Genomic DNA, 23,996 nt, shown 5'->3' with positions numbered 1-23,996 from the left:
GAGCAAAGAAGAAAGCGCCAATACATACACAATACAATGAAAACACATTGAATAGCCCAGAATACGTACGTGATGTTTGTATTGCCCATGATGATGATGATGAAGAAGAAGAAGAAGAAGAAGAAGAGAATGATGATGATGATGATGAAGCAACAACACAAGAAGAAGAAGAAGAAGAAGACGACGATGATTTTGCTGATGATGATGAGGCTTGACTTTGAGCGAGTTGTAATATGCTATGGAAGAGAAGTGTGTCACGGCTCTCTGAGTGCCCAACACTCTCACTGGGGTTGTGGAATGAGAATGTTTTACCTCGTGTTCGGGGCCTTAATGCTTTTGTAATGCCTTAATGTTCCAATTATACGAACACTTTTCGCATCATGCCACTTCTTTCAGTGCCTCTCGTAATTTTTAGTCTGAATGATCATGTTTCTTCATTGCCATTGCTCGAGAGCTCCAATAGCTCTCTCACTCTTTCATCATGTCAAGCACCTAGTCTGAACGAGAGGATTTTTCTCTTGCTAGTTTTTTTGTCATCTTGCATCATGTTTCCCAAGCTTGTTTTGGCGGTCTATGATCAAACATATTCTTGACTTTTGTAATATACTCATATACTCTTTGCATGGTTGGTACTTCTATGGGTCGAGCACCTATTTTTTATATAGCATGATATGATATGATGTTGAGGAATTTATCCTCAATTGTCTATATAAGAACAAAAATTGGATTTTCTCTATTTCATTCTAGCACTAAGTGAGATAGTGTACTATGTCACCCAACATTTCCATTCCATAAAAGCAACACTTCAACCACCATAACTTTGATTAGTATCAATCCCACTTCACATCTTCAAGTATCACTTTGGTTGCATTCATTCTCAAACATATAATAACTATTCCAACCAACTTAAATTCTTGACTCATTGCATACATTTTGCCTGATATTTTAAGCATTGCACCATTATTAGTTCTCCCTTGTATGTAAAAGTGGGGTAGTGTCTTGGGTGTATTGCCTTTGTTGCCATCATTTTTTGTTTTCTCCAAATTAATAGTTTTCTCACTAATCTCAAAAAAAAGTGTCCAATACATCAAGTATTCCATATAATCCAACATATATGAGATATCTTGGTCGAGATATCTTGTAAAGAATCAATGGTGATTCTTGTGTAGCGGAATAGACTAGAGATATGTGTTGTGAGTGTGTGTGTGTATGAGAGAGAGAGAGAGAGAGAGAGAGAGAGAGAGAGAGAGAGAGAGAGAGAAACACAAGATAGATTAGAACAACAATAGAATACTAAAGAAGACGTATGTTACAAAGGAGATTAATCGACCTAATTACAAAGTAGGAGGAGAGTGCTTTATATAGTCACTCTCTCTCTTCATTAACTACCGAAGCTCATGGGTCATAGGGAATGTGAAAGCTCATTAGTTATGTGTCATAGAATATGATTCTATGACACAGTTAATGTGTAGATAAGAGTGGTGACTTTTGACCTTTGTGTGCACACTCTCAAGGGTGTATTTACACATTAGACTAGGTTGAGCTTGATTCTCAACAAGCCCCCTCAACCCTCAAGCTCAACTTTGGTCGGCTACTTCGGTTGATGTCCACTTCGGCTTGTATCCGATTTTCGCTTGTACTCCCCCTCAAGCTTGGCAAGTCAAGGACTGTCAATCCAAGGTCTGATAGGAATTGCCAAAGCATGTCGGCTCCTAGGGCTTTGGTGAAGATATTGGTTGTCTGAAGATTCGTAGTGATATGTTGAAGGTCGACATCGCTAGCCTGAACACGCTCTCGAATGAAGTGATGGTGCACTTCGATATGCTTCGTGCGTGTGTGGAACACCGGGTTTCGAGCCAGATAAATACTGCTCATGTTGTCACAGTAAAGGAGAATCAGATCTTTGATGGGAATGCCTAGATCCTTTAATATCCTCTTGAGCCATACGGCTTCACATGCAGCCACCGCCGAGCCCCTGTATTCGGCCTCTGTGCTCAAAAGAGCGATGGTTGGTTGCTTCTTGCTACTCTAGGAGATGGCTCCACTTCCGAGGGAGAAGACAAAACCAGAGGTTGATCTTTGGTCGGCTTTGTAGCCTGCCCAGTCGGCATCTGTGTACCCCTCGAGTTGAATTGGCGTGGCCGACTTATAGAGAATGCCCTAGTCCATCGTTCCGCTCATGTATCGTAGCACTCTCTTAGCGCAATCCAAATGGATATCTCATGGCGTTTGCATGAATTGGCTAAGAAGGCCGACCGGATAGCTCACGTCTGGTCGAGTGATCGTGAGGTAGATAAGACTACCGATCAGTTGTCGATACTGAGTTGGCTCACACTCTGTGGTGCCAGAATTGGCATCTAGTTTGAGGTTTCGGTCGAGAGGTGTTGCTACAGACCTGCACTCAATCATCCCGAACTTGTATAACAAGTTGAGAATGTAGTGCCGTTGGGAAATCATAATCCCGGCTGGAGTCCGAATTACCTTGATGCCAAGGAAGTAGTGGAGCTCTTTCATGTACGTCATCTCAAAATTGTTGTAAAGGAGGGATTTGACCTTGTTGATGTCGACTAGATGCTCACCTCCAATGACCAGATCATTCACGTACAAGATGATGACGATCGGACTTTCAGAATCGCTTCTCTTGATCTCGTCGGCCGCCTCCATTGCGCGCCGACTCGCCTCGTCCTCCACGTCCACGGGGCCTTTCTCCCTCCATGTACAACATTCTGCTGTCGATGTGCGTGCTTGTAGACGCACCCGCGTGGTTCTCCTCTACCAGGAGCATTGACTGTTTCCGGAGGGTCCAGAGTTGCTGTCGGCATCACTTAGGTGCCTTCTCGTCGGCCGCCTCCATTGCGCGCCGACTCGCCTCGTCCTCCACGTCCACGGGGCCTATCTCCCTCCGCGTACAGCATTCTGCTGTCGGTGTGCGTGCTTGTAGACGCACCCGTGTGGTTCTCCTCTACCAGGAGCATTGACTATAAGTCGAAAAAGGACGGCGTATTCTCCCGGGTACACACAGTCGTTCGAAACGCTCCGAACTTCAACGCCAAACCTCCGAGATAGATCTGGACCATCTCGCTCTCCTCAATGTTCACCTCTATGGAGACGAGGGAGTCGCAGATATCCTTGATCTTCGAGGTATAGTCCGCCATCGACAAGTCGCATTGTCGTAGTGTTACCGGCCGGCAAAGGAGTCCAGAGTGGGAAACGGAGAGCTAATTAAGTAGTAGGAATGTGGTTGTAATTAAGCTATGAGTGTGGACGAACAGACCGGAATCGGTATGCCGTTCCGGATCCGGACCGATCCCGAACAGGTGCGGATGGCACCGTTTTGTAATACAGACCGGAAACCTATTTAAAGGCCCGGATACAATGTAATAGTTAGCGGTTAATTAATGAAAGCTTAAGCGTTGTTATATCTCTGTGTTAATTGTCGTTCTGTCTTAATTGTTATATCTTACGCGTGTTATGAAGACGATCCTAATAAGTAACTTAACTAAGTCGGATTAAGCGTTGAAGTCTAATCCGGTTGCCGTAACACCCTTTGGTGAAGTGTCTCCCGTAGACACCCTGTGTTAGGCCATTGTCCGGCCCGAAGAGTTAACACAGTTTTTGGTGACCACGATTCCTGTTTTTGCAGCAAACGACGGCACGGATGGATGTCTAGATCAACGCACGACCTAGTTACAGATCGAACTCGACGCCTTGCCGAAAGGCAAAGGAGACGCGAGGCTTTCCAGCAAGCGGCGCAGAAAATTAGAGCGGATCGCTCGTTTTCCAACGTAATCCGGAGAGTAGCGGAGGACTCCCTCTGGTTACAGCAAACATCGCACCCGGACGACGGCAGCAGCCTAAGCAGCCTCCGGGAAACCGAATCCCTTCTCCTCGCGTTGGCAAACGGAGAAGGCGAAGCAGAGGCCTTTTTAGCATATGAATTGGACTCCGAAGGGGAATACAGCGTGCACACGAACTACTGTAGCAGCAACGAAACCCCGGGCGGACCGGAGGACGAAGGATCGGATACCTTACCGACACCGGAACCGGAACCGGAAGGGCTAACGCTGGAACCCCCGGAACCAGCAGAAGAAGAACGACCTCCGACACCGGAAGTCGAAGAGGAGAGGCCTCCGTCACCAAAGGAAGAGAAACAACCGACACCGGAATCAAATCAGGAAAGACCACCGACACCGGAGAAAATTCCGGAACAAGCACCAACACTACCAGCCCGCGCACCGATACCGGACGACGACATGTCGTTCCAGTACTCCAAATATAGAGATGATCCGGACGCGGAAGCTCATGTGCACGCCTTTGAACAGACATGGGAAGCCAACCATGTGTCCCAGCGATTGACCCCAGAAGAAGAAGAACGCTCTAAGATAGCGGAAATTGGCGTCACATTGGAGGGACCAGCAGCAAGATGGCGTCGGACGCAGGACCCGTCTACCATCAACACCTTTGCAGATTTAAAAGCTAAATTCATGCATTTTTTTCAAAAGGAGGTGGACTAGACCGTAATGGTAGGCTTATTTTATACCATCCGGCAAGAGGCCGGGGAGAGCATTCCCCAATTTGTCATCCGGTTTCAACGGATGCATAGTCAGCTTACCCGTGCACCCCCGGAGGAGGAATTACGGACGATATTCCTAAACGCGCTCCGGGAACCCCTACGCACGGTTTGCACGGTAATCGATTTCCGCACAAGTACCATCGACCAGGTCATTGACCAGGTGAAAGAGATGGAAAAGACAAGCTCCTGGCTCACACTGGGCGCGCTTCAACGGGCGTTACCGTCCGATGAAGACCTCCGGTTTCAGCAAGCAATACAGTGCACAACCTGCTTGAATTCCGGACACTCGGCTCTAGAATTCACTATGAGGACGCAATGTGTAATCTATCAATCCAAGAGCCATACGACGGATAGGTGCGAGTATAATCTGTTGACTCGGCAAGCACCGCCCGTCCGACAAATTGAGCCACGCAGCAGCCGGGATGAAGAAGACGAACGCTGGCGACGAATGGACCGTGACCGACCGGCACAGGATGTCCGGTATGGCGAGCGACGGGAAAATAATGTCCGGTACGGCGAGCGACGGGAAAATGATGTCCGGTACGGTGATCGGCGAGAGAACTATGACCGGCATGATCGGTACCAGGATTACAATAGATGATACGAATAGTACGACCGGGAGCACTCCCTTGGGTATCGTCAGCAACGGGAGGAATACGGCAGATATAACGGGCAACCCCGTCAAGAATACCGTAATAAGAAAAGCTATAACAAAAAACGGCATTTTAAAAAAGGCGGCTACCCCCAGGATCCGGAACAAGGAGCTCCAAGTAGCCAACTGGTACAAAACCCCGCGCGTACCGTAGGACCTGCCTCGGGTACAACAGACAATGCCGAATCTAGAAATGCCCGGAAAGCCTACTGCTACTACTGCAGACAGGAAGGCCATTATAGTAACCAATGCCCGGTGAAGAGCTATGAAAAATGACCAGCGGTAAATATGGTAGTCCCTGAGGTGGCATACCTGCAGCAGGTGACCACAAGGTCGAAGGGCATGACCAAAGAATGGAAGACACAGGAGACCATCCGGAAACAAGCAACGGAATGGGTAAAGAAAGCCAACGAGCAGAATGTCACAGACTTACAGCAGCAAAAGGAGAACACCGCAGGGCTTGCCGGCGGTAGTCACTCCGAGAACGAGACATGGCAGGCGTTGCAAGAATGCCAGATTACGTTACCACTGGGAAGACTCCTACAACACGTGCCTAGATTCACGGAAGGACTGAAGACAGCCATGACGGCAGGAGAACCATCACCAGCACCGGTACTCTTCTCGAATCCGGAGGAGGGACCAACAGTGGTAGACACCAGCAGTCCGGTAATCACTGCCATTGTAAAAGGGAAAGAACTCCCCGGCACAGTTATAGACGGAGGCTCTGGGGTAAATGTAATAAGCCTCCGGACGTGTGAGGATCTAGGAATCCACGAGTGGGAGCCGTGTCCGTTCTGGTTGCGGATGGCCGATACAAGCTCAGTGCGGCCGACAGGATTAATACGGAAATTAGAAGTCACCGTCGGCGGGCATACATTTCACATCTCAGCCGTAGTGCTACAATTACAGGCACAAGGCGCCTACCCGCTATTGTTGGGGCGGCCATGGTTGAAAACGGCACATATCAAACAGAATAGGCGAAAAAATATAATTACCTTCCGGCGAGGAAAAGCCAAGGTACGGGTACCAACACAACCAAGGACGAGCACTGGCAAGGAATGTACACCGTTGTATGCGGAATGCGTCAACATGCTAGAAGGGTTAGCGGACGAAGAAGAAGCTCAATACCTGCAGGAAAACCCGAAGATCATACCCCTTTTCGAAATTGACATTGCCGAAGCCGTAGCACCGTATTTACCGCAACCGGAAGAGGCGGAAGCAGAACCGAATAAAGACGCAATCCGGGAGTTACGGCAAGCGAAGGAAGCGTTGGAACGGGAAATGGCCGTTTCACAGCGCGTAAAAGCATCGCAACTAGAAGAGGTGAATTTAGGCACTACGGACGAAGCAAAACCGGTGCACATCGCCAAGGAGATGAAGTCCGAAGACAAAACGGCGATGATAACACTTCTCACGGAATTCCGGGATGTGTTCGCCTGGTCATACGAAGATATGCGAGGACTCGACCCTCAGTTATACCAGCATCAAGTACACTTGAGCAAGGACGCAAAACCAGTGGCACAAAGACGGTACCGGATGAATCCCAATTATGTTGCCAAGGTCAAGGAAGAAATCGACAAACTGCTAAGAGTTGGCTTTATCCGTCCGGTAAAGAAAGCGACATGGTTGAGCCCGATCGTAGTCGTACCGAAGAAGAACGGAAAAATTCGAGTTTGCGTAGACTACCGGAAACTCAATGCGGCTACGGTAACAGATGCGTTTCCACTTCCGTTCACAGATGGAGTGTTGGATGCCGTCGCCGGCCATGAGGTCTATAGCTTTCTAGACGGATTCAGCGGGTATAATCAGATCCGGATGCACCCCGACGACCAGGAGAAAACGGCATTCGTCACCGAATGGGGGGTGTTTGTGGCCGTGGTGATGATGTTCGGACTCAAAATGGCACCGGCAACGTTTCAAAGAATCATCATGGAAATCTTTGGTGAATATATACCGGCTTTAATGCAGGTTTTCCTTGACGATTTCGCCGTCTATAGTCGAGAGGAGGACCATTTTCAGCACCTCCGTCTTTGTCTAGAAAAGTGTAGAGCGTACCGGCTAAGCTTGAATCCGGCAAAATGTGTATTTGGCGTGTCCAGTGGAACTTTATTAGGACATATCATGAGCCAGGAAGGTATTGCAGTCAACCCGGACAAAGTGAAAGCCATATTAGAAGCACCGGCGCCGGCAACGGCAAAGGCATTAAGCCGATTCTTAGGCCAGATCCGGTGGCACAGCCGGATGCTCCGATACTTGGCCGACCTGGCTACACCGTTGCATGCCACCGTACATCAGACACCATTCCAGTGGACCGATACTGAGGATAGGGCGTATAAGGCCCTCAAGGTACTATTGTCGCAGGCACCAGTAGTACAACCTCCGGATTGGAGTAAAGAATTTCACGTGTTCGTGGACGCCTCCAACATCGCAATCGGAAGCGTATTGATGCAGCTTACGGAACCAAAGTGGTACCGGCCAGTGTACTATGCCAGCCGGAAGCTATCCCAAGCAGAACGGAACTACTCTACTACGGAACGGGAAGCTCTAGGAATGATCTACAGTGTGACAAAGTTTCGGCACTATTTATTGGGAAGGAAGTTTTCCTTCCATGTAGATCATTCGACACTCCTTTACCTAGTGTCCAAGGCATCACTCACCGGCAAATTGGCCCGGTGGACCTTATTGTTACAGGAGTTCGAGTTTGAAATATTCCACCGACCCGGTATACAGCATGTCGTAGCGGATTACTTAAGCCGATTGGAGTCCGGAGAGACGGGTGACGGAGTACCGGATGAGTTTCCGGATGCGGAGCTGTTTCGAGTCACTACGGAGATGGCAGCAAATGAGACAGTGGCCCAGGAAGACAAGTGGCTCACAAATATGCACCAGTTTCTGAGCATAGGACTGCCTTCGGAAGAGCTGAACCGGGACGAACGGAAACGCTTGGCGGTACAAAGCCGACATTTCTGCTTACTACAAGACACACTGTACCACAAGGGAGCTGACGGCATATGGAGACGGGCGGTGCGCAGCGATGAAAAGGAACTAATACTGAGGGAAGCCCACTGCGGAGTTGCCGGAGGTCACAATGCCGGAGATGCGACAGCCAGAAAAATATGGCAAAGTGGCCTATGGTGGCCAACGACATTAAGAGATGCGGTATGGTACGCAAAAGAATGTGACCTATGCCAGAGAATGGGCCAGCCAACGGAGCAGGCTCGTATGCCACACCAGCCGGTACTACCACTCGAGCCATTCCAAAAGTGGGGGCTGGACTTTGTAGGACCGTTCAAGCCACCGGCAATGAGAACGGGTAATCGGTACGTTATCGTTGCTACGGATTACTGCACGAAATGGGTGGAGGCCAAAGCTTTACGGGATAACACCGCTGCGTCAACGGCAAAGTTTCTATATGAGTACATCTGGTGCCGTTACGGATGCCCCATTGAATTGATAAGTGACCAAGGGGGGCACTTTCTCAGACAAGTAGTGGAAAGCCTAACGACCTTCTATGTCGTGGTCCACAAACGAAGCACACGTTACTATCCACAGGCGAACGGATTAGCAGAATCAACAAACAAGATGCTCCAGAACATCCTTCGGAAGATCGTCAACGAGAACCAGACGGATTGGGACACAAAGCTACATAGCGCGCTTTGGGCATACTAGACGGCATACAAAACGAGCATCCGAACAACACCGTTCCGGTTGGCGTTCGGACTCGAGGCGGTCATGCCGGTAGAATTTCAAGTACCTAGCTTACGGATCCAGCTACGAGAACGGCTGAACGAGAAGGAGTCGGAGACAATAAGGTTGACAGTGCTGTGTGAGCTGGAGGAACAACGGTTGGCCAACATCCTACATTTAGAATTGGAGCAACGGCGACGGAAAGCATTCGTCGACAGGCACAGGAAAGGTAACGAAAAAATGTTCGCAATCGGCAAACTAGTGTTAGTATTCCAAACCCGGATGGGCAAGATGCCGGGTAAACTAAGGTTTAGATGGACCGGACCATATTGGCTAACACGGGAGTATAATGGGTCCTACCAATTGGGGACACTTGCCAGCGAAGTGCTGGGCAAATGGGTCAATGGATTCCGGTTAAAGGCATATAGAGGACCGATGCCTAAGAACCCGTTTGAGCAAAGGACCGACGGCAACCACCAAGACGACAAGTCGGGAACCGGAGAGAATGAGGCCGGTAAGGGTCCGGGAGGACCAACGGACATGTGACGTCACACTAATAATAATAATAGCTTTAAAAAATAAAAATAAAAACAATCATGCAAAAGCGAGGAATGAATGGATGAAAGAGCGTGGAGCGAAAAGGTACGTAGTGGGCATTTAAAGCGCCACCACAGGACATAATGCTATTTTAAGTACGCGACATGCACAAACTCGAAAAAGGCGCCAGAATGCACAGACAAAAACCATTGCGCGTAGAGACCCTCTACTTTCGCGAACCCAGGAGCACAGAAGCACCGAAACGCTGCAAGATCATCAAACGAGAACCTGCGCACAGAGAACCACCGCCTTCTGAACTCTCTCTTTCTCAACCCTGCTCTCATCACCATCCATCCTCATCACCGCAATCCGACCCCGACACAAAGATGGACCCGCAAACGCTGTCGGAAGCCGCCAAGACATGGCTGAAGCAACACGGGCTCGAGGGCTTCTTGATGATGATGGAAGTACCGCCACACAAAGAAGCCGACAAAGTATTCAAGGAAATCGATACAGAGGTCATAACGGCAGAGGCGATTTGAGCATTAACAGGCCTTCCGGAGGGAGGCATACTCACGATCGACAATCCAACCCCGGAGCAACTCATCAGGTATTTTGGTGAGTACTCTCTAGCCAGCAAGGGCTACCGGACACAGGGCGGCGGAGATATGTTGTTCCGCGAAATTGCTCGTGTGCTCCATGAATACGGCCACGTATACCCTAGACCCCCTGTCATGCCGCAGAACCGAGCAGGGATGATCATCGCCACCTATGAAGGGATCAAGGTGGATTGGCCGGTATTGATTGCAAACGGGTTGTGTGCGGCGATCTAGATCGTGAGAGGCAAAGACGGCAAAGAAGGCCGAGACGGACGAAGGATATGGCACGTCGTAACGCAGTGGCTCACCTTGCTGGTGCCACCCGTTCAGACCGTCCAGCCCAAGAAGCGAGGAAGAGTGCCGGACGGCACCCCAAGGACGGCTTCCAAACTGCAACAGCTGTTGGCCTCTAAGGCCAGTAAGGGAAAGGCGGTGGATGGAGAACAGGCGGCAGCAGGAAGCCGAAGCCGGAAGCGCCCAACGGAGGCGCAGGAGGAACCACCGGCACGGCCCGTAAAGGTCACACTCCGCCGACCTGTGAATCGAGAAGTGGACCCCTTGGCGGCAAAACTCAATGCCGGAGCTCAGGAGGAGGAAATAGAGGAGGAGCCTACGGAGCACCTCCAGCGACTATCGTCGGCAAGGACCGTTGAGGCAGCCGGGAAACGTTCGGACCCTCAGACAGAGGGAACATCGGCTCCCCATACTGAGACTCCTACGCCAAGGAAGGAACCGGAACCGGTGCAGATGGCACCGGAAACAGAAGCCCTGGCACCACCGGCAACACCGGCAAGTCCCATCCCGCCAGAGCCGGAAAGGTCACTGCAGCCTCCCTCGGTCAGCCAAGAAGAAGCGCAAGGGAACCAGGACAGCAAGATGGTCCACGGGCAGAAAAGGAACTGCAACTCGGCGCAACCAGGCAGGACCACCCCTCTACAAGCAAGCCCATCTATCAAACCTCCGTGCAAGCACAACAAGGCACCGGTAGCCTGTGGCTCCGGTGGATAGGCGAACAGATAGGCGGAGCAGTGGGGTATATAGAGGCAGAAGAAAGAGCGCAAAGCGAACGGTTGCTCGTCACAACCGAACAACTAGAAACGGCCCCGTCGAGAATCCGGTGCCTTGAAAAAGATTTGGATCAGGTCACGACAGAGATGGCCAAAATACGGATCCAATCACCGGTGACTCCGATAAGTGTACAGAATAATGAAACGGAACGACCTGTACATAACAATAAGACCTCGGCAACGGAAACCGTTCCGCCGAGAGATGTGGCGCAAGCTCGGGAGCTTGCGGAATTGAGAGAGGAACTTGCAACACAAGAAGCGCTAAGTAGCCGTGAACGAGAATTGAAGACGGCGGCCGAAGCCGAATTAAAGAAGACTGCTGAGAACCTCCGCCGGGCAGAGGAGAGCCTCCGGAAAGGCCATCAAGCGTACGACCGACTAAAGGAGGAGAAAGACAAAGTGATGCAGGAAAAGGACAAGCTACGGAAAACGGCGGAAACAGAGATTGAACGGCTAAAGGAAGAGCTCCGCCAGCAGAAGGACCGCGAGGACTGGGCCCGTCGTCAGATCAACGCACGGCTCAAGCAAAAGACGGTTGATTTTGAGCACCTGCACCGGGACTACAAACGGCTGGAAACGGAGCATAAAGAATGGATGGCCGAGCTCCAGCAGGCAGTTGATCGGGCCGCGACGGCGATCGCCGACGAACGGGCGGAAAATACAAGACGCTTGGAAGAGGCGGAGAAGGTCCAGAGGCAGCAGCAGGAAGACAAAGAGAGAGCGTCAATAGTATTGCAAAAATTACAAAGTACATATCAAAGGCAATTGACGCATTACAAGGCGCAGGCGGAGGACAACGTAAAAATCATCAAACAACTGAAGGAGGAACGGCAAGCGGTGGAAACCAATTCCCAATTGGGAACGAGCCGGATTCAGTCCATCCTCTGGGCATGGCTGAATCAGACGAAGCACTTGATTGATGAAAGCTCCGTAAAATGGTGGACAAAGTGGGCACAAAACGCGGCGGAACTCCAGTTGCTATGAGCGGATGTGGCAAACCGGCGGAAGGAAGGAGATGACTGTTATACGTTGACTTCCGAGGACTTCACCGCCATACGGGACGAGCTGGCCGACGACTTCCAAGTCCTGGCAGATGAACAGCTGGCGCAAGTCAGCCAGCTCGTAGCTCAGCTGGACGATGATAGGCTGGACGCTCAAATCCAGTTTGAAAGCTACGAGCGGTCCCGGGTACAGGAAGAAAAAGCACTGGAAGCGACAACGGTTAACCTTAGTGATGAGGAACCGTCGTCGGCTGAGGGCCAGCCGGGAACCAGTCAACCGGAGACCACCACGACGCAGGGAGCAACGACGGAGACGCTGGTGTCAGAGCCACAAACGGAGGAGCAGCCGCAACAACCACCAACGGACCCGCCGCAGCAGACAGCAACAGAGCAGCAACAACAACAACAACAACAACCACTTCCAAATGAACCATTGGAGCCTCTCGAACAAAGCATTCTGGACATTTTGGACGAAGAATAGCAAGGGTCGGTTGTGGATTCGACGTACAAGGTACTGTCCCATGGGCGTGCCATGTGTTACCGGCTGGCAAAGGAGTCCAGAGTGGGAAACGGAGAGCTAATTAAGTAGTAGGAATGTGGTTGTAATTAAGCTATGAGTGTGGACGGACGGACCGGAATCGGTATGTCGTTCCGGATCCGGACCAATCCCGAACAGGTGCGGATGGCACCGTTTTGTAATACAGACCAGAAACCTATTTAAAGGCCCGGATACAATGTAATAGTTAGCAGTTAATTACTGAAAGCTTAAGCGTTGTTATATCTCTGTGTTAATTGTCGTTCTGTCTTAATTGTTATATCTTACGCGTGTTATGAAGACGATCCTAATAAGTAACTTAACTAAGTCGGATTAAGCGTTGAAGTCTAATCTGGTTGCCGTAACACCCTTTGGTGAAGTGTCTCCCGTAGACACCCTGTGTTAGGCCATTGTCCGGCCCGAAGAGTTAACAGTAGGTTGCTCAACTCCTGTCGGAGCTGAAGCTTCTTGGCTGTGGTGCTTGCAGCGAAAATCTTCCTCAGATTTTCCCACGCACCCTTCGGCATCTTTGCATCCCGAACATAGCTCAATAGTTGTTCGCCCACACATGGCGCAAAGCAGTATAATACCCTGCTCGCCGATTGCCCCGACGACGGGAAGTCTCTGTGTGTCGATTCGGGTGCCGCGTCATTAGCTCCTTCGACATAACTCTAGTAGTCGTGCCCGAGCAGGTACTGGTGCATATTGTAGGACCAAGACGCGTAGTTGGTTCTGTCGAGCTTCTCTGTTGGAAGCGAGCTCGCCATGCCTCTATCCATCGTTCTTCTTGTTCTTCTTCGTCAAGCTGTGTCGGCTGCAGAGAGGTTCTCAACCCTCGCGCTTTGATACCATGTAAAAAGTAACGTGCGGAAGCAAGTATGAAGACCGAACAGAAGGAAGAAAACTCAGGTTTAATGGAGAGCTTGAGCTTACGCAGTATACTCGGGAGAGACAGAGAGTGAGAGAGAGAGAAAACACAAGAACTATATTCAAAAACAACAAAATACTCAATCTCTACTCACCACTCTATACATATGTGTGTTCAATGAACACTTTTATACAAGTCCTAGAAGGACTGATCGAAGTACTGACAGTACTTCAATGCTCATTCAGAGCTCCTACACTAACTCCCAAATATATTCCTCACGGAATATCTTTACGCACCGATCCGGCCCTACCTACGCACCGGTCTGCGTATCGGTTTACGCATTCGGCCTAACCGATCGGTCCCAACCGATCCAGTCCTCGGCTTCTTCAGCCGATCCAGCCGATGTTGAGCTTGTCTCTCAACAATAGTACGTAGGTAGGTACAAGTTGCCTGAGGCAAAATCCTAGGTAGCACGCATTCGGTAGGGAGGAAATCGAGGTGTATCCCTATCCGAAAGGATAGGGAATAAACATGATGTAACTGGTGGTAACGGCCTCCCTCCTTGGGCTATAAAAGAGAGGGAGAAGTAATGTAAAAAAAGGGGGCGGTCGTCATGTTTTGTGGAGGACGAAGTGCTACCAGACTGGAACCGAGCGCTTCTCCTCTCCTCGGTCGTCTCCATAATCGTTCTGTGTAGGTTTCGGGAGGCTGACTCTGCTCCGCGGGACGCCCGAGTGCTCCCGGTAGAGCCTCCATCTCGCGTTCTGTGTGTGTGTGTGTGTGTGTGTGTGTGTGTGTGTGTGTGTGTGTGCAGGCGTCAAAGCCCATCACACGCCAACTTGCCGGTTGTAACACGTTGATTTATATATACATAAACATTCGTTCTGTCTCCATCTCGCATTCTGTAGGTAGTTGCAATTCTTGTGATTCTGTGGTTCTGTGCACGTGTGAATTACATCGTTAGTCTCCTTCCCCTCCCCTCATTCGGTTATTTCTCGGTCTGAGGCCCCGTGGTCCCGCCTCGTTCTCCACGCACGCGCCTAACAACGCGACATATTTGGTGAACCCAACGTGAACATGCGACAAAGGAATAGAAAGATGAAAGGGTAGTGAATCGGATAGTGAGTGCGCAAGAAGGCACAGGCGCCCTCGATAGGGCTATTGAGGCAGTCGTTGGCACGATAGGCCGGTTCAGTGGGAAGGATGCCACGAGCTATTTGGAGGCTTACTGAGCCAAAATGGTGATGAGGGACATCCCGGAGGACAGGCGATTGGCTGGATTCCCATGGGTGGCAGTGCCGGGCATCCACGCGGAGGTGCTTGAGGTACGGGCTGAGAGTCGAACCTGGGAAGAGTTTGAAGGTCAGCTCCTTGAAAATTTCGGGCTTGATGACGCGCTTCGGCTATCGAAGCAGGACTTCATGGAATGGGTGGAGACCGCCGAAAAGGGGAGAAACGCGTCGGTGCTCCTTCGGGAGTTTGAAGAACGCTTCACACGTCTTTCGACGTTGGACCGGACCATACTGGACACAAGTCATGTCTTATTGTTCGTTAAATCGGTGGATGCAAGGGACCGGGAGCAAGTGGGCTTCCTGCTGGAGACCGATGACGGCCTAACGACCGATTGGGCCGTGGTAAAGAGAGTCTACGACCGTTTTGACAAACGGCGTGAGTGGGTCGATAAAGGATTGACGGGGGCGGGTTCCGTTGCGACAAGGAAGGTCGAGATACACCCACCGGCGCGAAGGGAAGAGACCCGAGACTGGCTCGAGACCGGCTCGACTTCGACCAGCATGGTCAAGGGCTCGTCCGGAGGAGCGGCTCTGGAGGAGCTGACTCAGATGGTGAGGGACCTCCAAATTGCGCAAACACGGAGGGACGGTGGCGAACAAGTCTGAGACCGAAGGACTCTGGCTGTGAACTAGTGCTTATGGTGCGACGCGGTCGGCCACGCCCGAAAGGATTGCGGGGACTTCGCCGAAGCGATAAGAGCTAATGTGATGTACCTATGGAACGGTCGAGTGCACGCTAGCGAGACCCGAAGGGCCCTGGATCTGAATATCGGACGAGGGGGTATGAAACGACTGATGGAAGAAGCGGCAGCTCGCCACGCGGAGATCGTCCACTACTCGTCATCAGTTGGAATCCGGGTCGGAATTGACAAGGTCCGAAAGATGAAGGAAGCCGGATTCTGGCCGTTGGTGCTGGAAGGCCTCGCCGGCGTATGACTGAAGAAAGAGGAAGCGGACCGCGCGGAAAGACGGGTCCGGGAGGTAACGGGGTGGAATGACCCGGTTGAAGAAAAGACGGGCTTCGTGGAAGTCGCGTGCCAGAAATACGAGGCTCTGGTGGAAGACAAGCGTGCGGGGAAGACCGGGGGGGCCGGACCCTCACAACGGTATGAGATCCGGTTTGGGCCGAAGCAAAATGATGTCGGTGACACCGGCGCACCGGATAAAGCCAAGAGGGTCGGGTACCGGCTGAGCACGGAGATCAAGAGGACCACAGACCTGCGAAAGGTCCTCGAGGAACGTATCCTCGACAGCAAAGTGGAGCTGTCATCGAAGGAAGTGCTCGGCATCGCCAAAGAGTTCCATGACTCCATCGTAGACTTGGTGAAGCGGAAAAGGCTTTCGACGGAGCCGGAGAAGGCGGTGGAGGTGCGAACGGCACACCTAGAAGACATAGCCATGGAGGACGAATTGGCAAAAAGCCACTACTCGAGGCGACATTGGGCCAGAGCCACTACGGAAACCCCTGTTCGGATCGGGAACGTCCATTAGCCGGTAGTGGTGTTGGTAGACCACGGTTTGGAGATCAACTTGATGTCCATGGACTTCTACAAGAAGGGAAAGTGGCCGATCAACACCAAGCACGGATGGAAGATACGGGCAGCAACACGCGCCACGGAGCCTGCCCGAATGTACGAGTGAAAATCGGTGATGTCGAGATTGATCAACACTTCTTCGTGCAGGAGACGTCATCGCACCCGGTGATACTCGGAGAACTGTACATCACGGCGGCGCGCATGGAGACAAAGGTGTTGGACAACGGTTCGGCATATGCACGAGTCAAGACCCAGGATGGGCATCACTCGGTCCAGTTCCTAACGGTGCGACCGAACCATGAGCATAACCACGAGACCCTTGGTGCCGAAAACCAAGGGGATTTTTAGAGAGGGCTATCAAGGCATGGGGCCGCGATAGTCCGGACACCCCGGAAAAACCCCACAGTTGTACTATAGGCAAAAACACTTGTACCATAGGTAGAAAATTTTGGTTCTCCGATAGCGGTGGTTGTACGATGGCCAGGAAAAGAAGCGGGTAGAGGAGCGACTTCGGGCCCTGAAGAGGAAATCAACGGAACCGTGGAGGCGGTCTCTTTCAACGACACCTTGGGGAAGTTACGGGAGGTGTTCGGAGAAGGCCTTAATGAGGACCGGACGATTCAGGTATGTTCGGAAAAGATGTACGAAGTCATCGCCGACTTCGGTAATGGACTCGAGTCGGATCAGACGGCCCGAGTGGATACGAAGTACAAGATTGTGGACCAGAAGGTGAGGCTAGTCGCGGCACCCTTGCCGGAGGGCAGCGAGTTACGGATAAAGGGGGTCGCGTCAGACCCAAGTTTACGAGATCTGGCCAACATAGGACACACGTTCACCGACATAACGCTATGGGAGCTCAAGATCGGTGGGCGTGGTTTTCTACTGTCGGCGGAAGAGGACCAGTTTTGGAGAATACTCGGGAGGCACGGGAAGGCTTTCGCATTCTCACCGAAGGAGATCAGGTGCGTAGACCCGAAGGTTGTGGAACCAATGGTGATCTTCAAGGTACCACATGTGCCGTGGAGTCTCAAACTGATTTCGGTACCCAGAGCTCACATCCCGAAGCTAATGGAGCTGCTGAAACAGAAGGTCGAGATGGGCATCCTCAAACCGTCGAGTGCCCCATATTCGAATCAGTGGTTTACCGTGCCGAAGAAGAACGGCACACTGTGCTTCATATAGGACCTGCAACCGGTCAACAAGGTGACCATTCGAAACACAGGTATCGAACCGACCATCGATGAGTTCACGGAGGCCTTCGCAAGGAGGTCGATCTACTCGGTCGGGGACCTGTACTCAAGCTACGATCAGTTCCAGCTAGCTGTAGAGAGCAGGGATGTCACGACAATGTGGACTCCTCTCGGCCTAGTTCTGATGTGTACCCTGCCGCAAGAAGAAACGCACTCGGTGGCGCACATGGTGAATGCGATGAACAAGGTGTTGAGGGACTACATCCCGGACATCACCATGCCGTTTCTGGACGACATCCTGATCAAAGGATGTCCGGTGGAGGACAAGGACGAGTCGGTCGGGCCCGACGGTTGCCGGAGGTTCATGACGGATCACATCCGCGATTGCGAGAAGGTGCTACAAAGACTCGAGAGCGCGCGACTCACCTTCTCCAGAGAAAAATCAGCCTTCGGACAGCCGGAGATCCTGGTAGTCGGACACCTGTGCGGGCCTTATGGCCGGAAGCCGTCCCCGGCGAAGGTAGAAGCCATCTCCGCGATGAAGGACGATTGCGGGTCGGTCACGGAGGTCCGGAGGATCCTTGGGGCGTGTGCGTTCTATCACATCTGGATTTTGCACTACGCACATGTCGCGGAGCCGCTTTACGGGTTATTAAAGAAAGGGCGCCAATTCGAATGGAGGACAGAGCATGCAGATTCGGTCCGGAGACTGAAGGAGGTGCTTGCCGCGGCACCGGCTCTCCGAAAAGTGGTTTACGGAAAGGAAACCCCCGTTTACGTGACGGTGGACACGAGCCCCACCAGGATCGGGTGGGTGATCAATCAAGAAGATGAAGACGGCGTACGGTTCCCGATCCGGTTCAGGGCAAAGGTATTGAGCGAGCGGCAGCGAGGATACGCCCAAATCAAGCGCGAGCTATTGGGTATCGTTTTGGCCGTCAAGGCCGACAAGGACTATCTGATCGGGACGGAAGTGATCATCGAGATGGACTGCCTACCGATTCTGGGTATGGTCTCCGGATGCACGACTCTGGACCTGGCGATGCTCAGGTGGATCGCATACATCAAGTCCCTGAGCCCGGAGATACGGCACATCTCCGGAAAAGATAATGCCATTGCTGATATGCTTTCAAGGGCGCGGTTCAGTGACGAGGACGACATGGTTTCGAATAACGAAGAAGTCGGCGAGGACTTTTTCGGGACAGCTCACATGACAACAAGAAAGGGGAGCACTCCGGCGCTTAACGATTTCGCAGAGAGCAAGTACGACGGGGAGTGGCTCCAGATCGGCGGGTTCCTGAAGACATTGACACCGGACGCGACATGGACGAAGGAAGAGACCAACCGAATTCGGAAGAAAGCGTATCGATTCTTCCCACGGGATGGGAGCATATGGAAGCACCCGAAGAAGAGAAACGACATCCCGCTCCGAGTGGTGGCGAAGAAAGAGGAATAGAAAGAATTGTTGACGGCGTACCACGAGAGTACCTGGGCCGGACACCGTGGGACGTGGGCCAGGGCTATACCGGGACGTGCATCGGTTCGTGACGACTTGCGAAAGCTGTCAAGTGCACTCCATAGCCTGACATCGGAATGAGCTCCACCCGACCTACCCTCCGACCGTCCAGTTCAAGTGGATGGTGGATCTGGTGACGATGTTGATGGGGGTAGGGAAGATGCGGTATCGGGTGCTGGCTCGGGAAGACCTGACAAACCAGGTGGAAGGCCAAGCGTTACAGAACAAAACGACTGCAGCCGTGTGTCGGTTTCTGATCGAAGAAGTGGTATGCTGATACGGGTGTGTAGGTAAGATCGTGGCCGACCACGGAGAATTGGACGCGCAAGAGGCGGAAGAGCTATTTGACCGGCTAAGGATTAAACTCTCGCTCACCACCGCGTACAATTCGGAGGCTAACGGGATGGTGGAGTGTGGGCACAGGCCGATCGTCAAAGCGTTGGTACGGGCATGTGGAGGCCATGTCGGGAACTGGCCGCGGCTCTTACCCTATGCGTTGTGGGCGGACCAAACCATGCACAGTTCGGTAACCGGGTTCATGACGGCAGAGCTAATGTACCGGGTAGAAGCCGATCATGCCAATGGAGCAGACAATCTCCTTGTGGGCCACGATGGACTAGAAGGATGAGATGAGCCGGGAGGAGTTGTTAGAGGCACAGATTCGGCAGCTGGAGCGAAGACCGGAGGACGTGGACCGAGCCACAGAGAAGCTACGGGCGGCGAGGGTAAAGAACAAATGACGGTTTGACCAGACTCACCGACTAAGACCGAAGAAGATCGAGGAAGGCGACTGGGTTCTAGTATATGACAACAGCCTCGACAACCAGCACAGGGCAACACGGAAGTTTACAAGAAGGTGGTTCGGGCCGTATGTGGTGACAAGCGCCAACGACAACGGGACCTACCATCTCGCGGAGCTCGACGGGACAAGGATGGCGGTACCAGTGGCGGGGAAAAGGATCAAAGCATTCAAAAAGTGGCACGAGGCTGAACCGGACCCGGACGACCTGGATAGCAACAACGACCGGCTCGGAATGAATGCCGATCCGGAAGACGAAGGATAAGCGTGGGCCGATCTTCTCCGGCGAGAGTCTAATTTTGGCGCATACCGGTGGATACGCGGTTAGGTGGGGGCGGATGTCGTGGAGAAAACCATCCCTAGGCGGAAACCGGGTATAACGTGCGTAAACCGACCCTTACACGTGGGCACAAGTTTTGTTGTATAGTACATAGGTAGGTACAAGTCGCATGAGGCGAAATCCTAGGTAGCACGCATTCGGTAGGGAGGAAATCGAGGCGTATCCCTGTTCGAAAGGACAAGGAATAAACATGATGTACAGGTGGTAATGGCCTCCCTCCTTGGGCTATAAAAGAGAGGGAGAAGTGAGGTAAAAAAAGGGGGGGGTCATCGTGTTTTGTGGAGGACGAACTTCTGCCGGACTAGAATCGAGCGCTTCTCCTCTCCTCTGTCGTCTCCATAATCGTTCTGTGCAGGTTTCGGGAGGCTAACTCTGCTCCGCGGGACGCCCGAGTGCTCCCGGTAGAGCCTCCATCTCGCATTCTGTGTGTGCGTGTGTGTGTGTGCGCGCGCGTAGGCGTCGAAGCCCATCAGTCACCGGCTTGCCGGTTGTAACACCTTGATTTATATATACATAAACATTCGTTCTGTCTCCATCTCGCGTTCTATAGTTAGTTGCAATTCCTGTGATTCTGTGGTTCTGTGCGCGTGTGAATTACATCGTTAGTCTCCTTCCCCTCCCCTCATTCGGTTATTTCTCGGTCCGAGGCCCCCGTGGTCCCGCCTCGTTCTCCACGCACGCGCGTAACAACGCGACACCGTTACATTATGTACTATAAAAACACCTTATGGGGGCACATACGGAATATAGTTTTTGCCCCTCATTTTTAGTGTCATCTTGTATTCTGACTCTCCTTAGCTCTCTCTATTGTAATCCCCTTGGGTGGGGGGTGAATCCATTCTAAGCTTCACCCCCCACTCCAACAACAACAGCCAATCGCTTTCTTGTGCGGAGTGTGAGGAACGAGATCCCATGTCTTGTTTTTGCATAAGGTTTGCATTTCTTCATTCATCGCGTCGACCCATCGGGGATCCGTTACAGCTTCGGAAAGGGTTTCTAGCTCCCGTAATGACGCTACCTTCATCATAAAAGCGTAATGGTACGCCATATAATCGTTGTAGCCGATACGGGGTTCTTTTCATGGTGGGATCGGCGGAGCTTCTCGTTTGCGGATACTAAGGCTTTCTTCGCTCCATTTTTCTGGATGTCAAGACCTCCGAGCTCGCTATCGAGGGAGTGAGTCGATTCGTTGCCGTCGAAGTGATCGTATTAATACTCCAGCATTTTCGCCTTCCCTTTGTCTAGCTTCAAACTCGACCGAGATGTGCTTTGATCACTCGGAGGCTCTTGTGGCCCACTAAGCCTTGTCGTAATCAGGCTTTCTTCATACATGCGAGTGAGCTAATCTTCAGCTTCTATCTTTATTTTGGTGTATTTCGGGTCGAGCGGAATCAGAGTCAAAGTCGTCTGTGGTGCGTACCAGGATGCGGACTCGTCGAAAGCGATGTCTCAACTCACTCGAGATTTTCGAGTTGAGGGGTTATAGCACTTGTACCCCTTTTGCTCCAGTGAGTATCCTATGAGGATGCATTTCTTCGACTTCGAGTCGAGCTTTTGTTGCTTCTCGTCGGGGATGTGAACGTACGCGATTGAGCCAAAAATACGGACATGTGATAAGTTTCACTTCTTTCCAAAGAACTTCTGATGGGGGGTTACGTCGTGTACTCCCAAGGTTCTGCACCTATTCATGAGGTATACGACTGTGTTCCTCGCTTCTGCCCAATACGATTTCGGCAGATTTTGATGAGGTGTGTGACGGCATGAAAATTCTCGTCGGATTCCTTCCTTTCGGAGATACGTCATAAACACATCCGAGAAATGATCTTTGCCTCCATCTGATCGAAGGCAGTGTACGTGCCGACCCGTAGTTTTTTCAACTTCAGCTTTGAACCTCTAGAAGTATCTGAACACTTCGCTCTTCTGTCTCATCGGGGAGATCCAGGTGTGCTTGGAGAAGTCGTCAATGAATGTGATGTAATATCGGCATCCACCGAGTGTGGTTGTCTAGGCCAGTCCCCATACATCTGAATGTACGACATCGAGGATCCCTTTGCTCACATTCCACTCTTTCGGGAATGCATGTTGGTGTTGCTTTCCAAACTGGCACACTTCGCATACGCCCGTAATCTCCTTCGTGGTGAAGTTCGGGAGTTCAATTACGACTCCTTTTGATTGCATATTCTGGAGCTTCTGGAGCTTCTGGAGGTTGATGTGGCCAATTCGCTTCTGGACTTTGATGCCATTAGCAAACATAGCCGACTTCACCTTGCTCGACTCGAGGATGAACATTCGGCCTTCACGACAGCCGTGAGCTACCACTCGATCGTCTTTTTCAATGAAGCATCCATCAATGTTGAATCGTACTTGCATGCCTTGTTTGACAATTTTGACCGACCGAGACCAGGTTCTTCGTGATGGTTGGGACATGCAGGACATTTTTGAGGTAGGTTTGTTTGTCTTCGTTTCCGAATGGGACGTTCCCAATATGCCGTATTGAATGAGTTGTGTCATCGCCTGTTTCGACATATCCGGGACATTTGGGCTTTCGTAATTCCCGGAACCAATCTTCATGAGATTTCATATGATTGGATGTTGTTGAGTCAACGAACCATACATTATCTGAGGGTGTGGTGCTTGCTTCTTCTTTCGGCACTCCTCTTTGTAGTGTCTGAGTTTTCCATAGTATCTGCATTCGATTGGGTTATTGTGATTGCTTGGTCCGGCATGATGACTCCTCCTTCTGCTAAACTCTCTAGAATTTTTGTTGTCTACTTGCCACTAGTGGGAGTTATCCTCTTGGGTCTGTTGACCGTGACGGCCTTGTTCGAATCGACCTCTCCTCCCACGGCCGAAATTTCTTCTATCATCTGATTGGGAGTGGAGCATTTAAACCTCTCGTGCGTTGCTCCTTTGTCGGGCGTGATTTTCCTTGACCAACAATATTGACTGGAGATCGAAAAAGGTGGGAGGATTCTCTCTTGCGAGGACGGTGAACCTTATTGCGCTGAATTGAGGTGCCAAGCCTCTGAGGCATATCTGCACCATTTCTTCGTCGTCAATGCCAACATTGATCGACTCGAGGGCATCGCACGACTCCTTGATCTTCAAGGCGTAGCTGCCGATTGACATGTCCCTTTGTTGAATGCCATTCAACTCCTAACGAAGTTGGAGCTTGCGGGCAGCCGTATTGGCCACAAAGATCCTCTTGACCCACACTTCTTTCGGCGTTTTCATCTCTCGAATATAGTCAAGCATGTGATCATGTACACATGATGCAAGACAATACAACACACAACTTGCGGCCTGTTCGCAAACAAGATAGTCAACGTGTGTTGGGTTGGGCTGCGTTTCGTGAGCTCCTTCAATATAGCTCCAGTATCCTTGTCCGACAAGGTACTGATGCATCTTGTACTCCCAAGATGCGAAGTTTGTCTTGTCGAGCTTCTCCGTCGGAAGAGCACTTCCCATCTGAGTATTCATGATGATTTCTTCTCTGTTTCTTGAACCGGTTTTCTTGATCGTCAGTATGTAGAACACCATAGTCGATTAGTCTTGATCAAAAAACTACACACTTTGATACCATGTAAAGAAAGGAGAGTGATTGTATACAACGGTAGGACTATGTGTGTCTGTGTGTCTGTGTGTCTGTGCGCACATATGAGCACTTATGCGAAACTAACAGAGAGAGAGACTTAAGATGACACAACTATGTATTACTTCCAATAATAACAAAGTTAGAAAAGGTTGGTTTAAATACCAACTAAACTAGGGCAAGGGCCCTTTTTACTATTTACAAAACTAGCTT

Source organism: Azolla caroliniana, unplaced genomic scaffold (assembly GCF_043228905.1).
Source record: "Azolla caroliniana isolate FFs.n. ecotype wild unplaced genomic scaffold, voAzoCaro1.0.p SCAF_15, whole genome shotgun sequence".
NCBI lineage: Eukaryota > Viridiplantae > Streptophyta > Polypodiopsida > Salviniales > Salviniaceae > Azolla > Azolla caroliniana.
This window is presented reverse-complemented; position numbering follows the sequence as displayed.